The 3856-nt window shown below is 44.1% G+C and overlaps 1 protein-coding gene across 4 annotated transcripts in view; it reads left to right on the top strand.

Annotated features, from left to right (window-relative positions):
• LOC118745405 (serine/threonine-protein kinase PAK 1) overlaps positions 1-3856 on the top strand; it is a 52893-nt gene that overhangs the window by 21135 nt on the left and 27902 nt on the right. The window lies entirely within an intron of this gene.

The following is a 3856-nucleotide window of genomic DNA, read 5'->3' as shown; positions in this document are numbered from 1 at the left end:
CAAGTTTATTCCAAACGTCCAGAATGAATAAAGAAACGCAGCCACTATCAAGGAACGTTTACCGAAAAATTCAATCGTTTCAACGATTCATTTTTTAATTGGAAATGCCAAGTGAAGCCAAGTCCTTCTCCACCTGGTCTTTCCAACTCAGAGGAGTTCCTCGCGACCCGCGACTGGTGCCAACTGACGCCGATTGGAAATTCCAAGTGAAGCCAAGTCCTTCTCCACCTGGTCTTTCCAACGCAGAGCAGGCCTTCCTCTTCCTTAGCTACCAGCATCGCGGCCCGCGTTGAATAATTTCAGAGCTGGAGCATTTCTGTCCGTTCGAATGACATGACCTAGTCAGCGGAGCCGCTGAATTTTAATTCGCTGCTCTACGTCTATGTCGTTGTGAAGCTCATACAGCTCATCGTTAAATCGTCTGCGGTATTCGCCATCGCTAACGCGCAAAGGCCCATAAATCTTGCGCAGAATCTCTCGAAAACTCCAAGAGCCGCATCATCGGATGTTGTCATTGTCCATGGCTCCGCGCCATACACCAGCACCGGCATGATGGTGACTTATAGAGTGTAATTTTTGTACGACGAAAGAGGACTTTACTTCTCAATTGCCTATTCGGTCCAAAGTAGCACTTGTTGGCAAGAGTGATTCTCCGTTGGATTTCAAAACTGGCATTATTATTATTGGTGCTAATGCTGGTTCCCAAATAAACGAAGTCTTCTACTTTGTAACTGTCAATAGTGACGTGGTTGCCAAGACGCGTATGCTCTGACTGTTTGTGTGATGACAGGATATACTTCGTTTTGTCCTCGTTCACCACCAGACCCATTCGCTTTGCTTCTCTATTTAATCCCGAGAAGACAAAACAGACGTAGCTTTTGTTTTTACCGATAATGTCGATGTCGTCGGCATACGCCAGCAATTGGACGCTCTAGTAAAGTATTGTGCCAGAGCGATTCAGTTCTGCGGCTCTTATTGCCTTCTTCAATGTTAGATTAACGAAATCACATGAATCACATGTCTGAAACTTCGTTTGACAGAGCTGGTGGTATTGTTCAACGTCATTTTACACAGCTGTATTAGTTTCGCGGAGATACCGAATTCAGACATCGCGGCATAAAGACAACTTCTCTTCGTGCTGTCGAAAGGGGCTTTGAAATCGACAAATAGATGGTGTGTGTCGATCCTATTCTCGCGGGTCTTTTCCAGGATTTGGCGCATTGTGAATACCTAATCTATGGTGGATTTTCCAGGTCTAAAGCCACACTGATAAGGTTCAATCAGGCTTCAGTCTTTCACACAATCCACTCGATAAGACCTTCTAACCTATGATTAGAAGGCTGATCCCGCGGTGGATGGCGCGTATGGTGGGATCGCCTTTCTTGTGGATTGGGCAGAGCACACTTAAATTCCAGTCGCTCGGTGGGGGCTCGGGTTCGTCTTCTCCACTACTTTCACCGCTTCTACCATTCTGTAGGGTGGAAAAGTGTTCTCTTCATAATTTAAGTACATTCTGAACATCGCACCTCGTCATAGTCAGGCGGTGGGATATCGACTCCATCGTCATCGACTGGGGACTCGGTTTCGTCTTCTCCACTACTTTCAGCGCTTCTACCATTAAGTAGAGTGGAAAAGTGTTCCCTCCATAATTTAAGTACATTCTGAACATCGGTCACTAGGTCGCCATTGTTGTTCTTACAGGAGTTCGTCCTTGTCTTGAAACCTTCCTTAAGTCGCCTAACCCCCTGGTAAAATTTTCGGGCGTTTTTCCTGTCGGCCAGCATCTCACGTTCTTCGGACTCTCTCTTCTTATTGCGGCAAATACGTCTCGCTTTCTTCTTCAGTTCCCTATAACGGTCCCACGATTGAGAGAATACAAAGGTTGCGCCGATCTCGGACCGCTATTCCTCTCTTAACGAATTTGACAGAATCGTTGTTCGCATGACGTCACACTTGTGCTACTTGTTTACGTTTTCCTTGCAACATTTTTTCTTCTTCCATTCTTGCTCGCGTTTTGGCATTTCTCTCTCGCAATTGCACCAGTGTGACGTCACACAAAAGTTATTCTCAAAAATGCTCTCTGATCGGCGCAATCTTGTATTCTATCATTCTTGTAACGGTCCCACATGGCTCTCGTTGCACTCGATCGCAGTGCGGCCCTGTAGCCGAAAATGTAGCTCCACTTCCCGCGTATGTCGGTTTGTTGAAGAGTGCTCTCTGAGAGCAGGTGTTCCGAGTCGAGTGGCGAATACATTGGCCCTACTGTTGGGATTGCAGCTTTTCGACGTTAAGCTTTCCTTGCATTATTGGGCTGCACAGAGGCGGGTGCGTATCTTGGCTGCTACAGGACAGTGGTCCGAGTCGATGTTTGGCCCTCGGAGTGTACGTACGTCGAACACACTGGAAGTGTGCCTCCCTCTATCACAACATGATCGATTTGGTTTCTCGTTTTTCGATCCGGAGACAGCCATGTGGCTTGATGGATCTTTTTATGCTGGAACCTAGTACTAGATATTACCATGTTTCGAGCCACGGCGAAGTCGATCAGCCTCAGTCTGTTATCGCATTTCTTGGATGGCATTGATGTCAGGCTTTGTCTTCCCGAGAACATCAACCAGCCGGGCAGAGGTACCTTCCCCATTAAGAGTCCGGATATTCCAGGTGCATACCCTCAAATCATAGTCCTTTATACGTTTACCGTGCTTATCAGCAGAAAAAGGGGGTCTCATCCTAGGCTGTTTATTCGTTTTCATTGGGCGGGGTTTTAACGTGGCGGGACCCAAACCCAGCGCCCGCGAAGTTTACGCCTTCTCACTTTAGCTCGTTTCCAAGCGGGTATTTGGTCGCTACCCAGAGGATTTGTGGATATAAGTATCCGGATGTTGTCAGCTGCGATTTGAACCGTACGCAAAAGAATCACTTCTGGCCACTCCCAGGTTAATGTCGGTCAAAAGTATTTCACACGTGGACTTTTGCACACGGAACCATTTTCCAGGGTTATTAACAACGAGAAATATTTGACCGAACACCGTCGTGATATATACATGCATATTTATATTCCCCCTCCCTAATGTATAGATAACGGTATCAATAGATATTTTAATATCTAACTACGCCCATAAATAAGGTTAAACGATAAACAGTTGACCACACTTAATGATAGTTTAAGAACTATTGATAATACCATTTAGAATTCCGTAACATCTCACTAATAACATAGACAGACCAAAGTGTTGATCTGTAGCAACTCCTCAGGAAATAACTGCATTCTATCCAAATAATGCAAATTCTCAAAATCTATGTGGAAAAGCAAAATGAGTTTGGTGCCCGCGATAGCGGCACGAATTTCGATACGATGCGATACCATATCGATACTTCGATACTTAGTAGCACCCAGGTCCAAGCAATTTCCCAAAATTTTGTTTTATTATATTTAATTTTAGTTTGTTTTATTTCGCAGTATTACTTCAAGTTAATTTAGCTTTTTACATATGAGTTTTACTAAAAAAGTCCACAACAACTATAACTGCATTAAAAAATAAAAGTAATAGTTGAAGGAACTAAAAGAGCTTATCACATATTTTGCTGGTCGTGGGATTCGAACCCACGACCCCGCGGCTCGCTTATTTCACAATATTGCCATATGTCATGGTACAATTTTGATCGCCGTCTGTCTGACTTCTAAACGTTTTGATCTGCACTAAGTATGCCTCACAGAAACTTGAAAATGGCAAAGTTATTGCGGCCCTAAAGCGATTATTATTACATATGTACATACATATATAAGTATCTAAATATGAGCACATAGATATGAGTGTACATATGCTTACGCTTGAACTATGCATAAATCAATACA

The sequence above is a fragment of the Rhagoletis pomonella genome, unplaced genomic scaffold (genome assembly GCF_013731165.1).
Source record: "Rhagoletis pomonella isolate Grant_MI unplaced genomic scaffold, Rhpom_1.0 Rhpom_scaffold_00001, whole genome shotgun sequence".
Taxonomy (NCBI): Eukaryota; Metazoa; Arthropoda; class Insecta; order Diptera; family Tephritidae; genus Rhagoletis; species Rhagoletis pomonella.
Note: the sequence above shows the minus strand (reverse complement) of the source record. Positions and strands in the feature narration are given on the sequence as shown.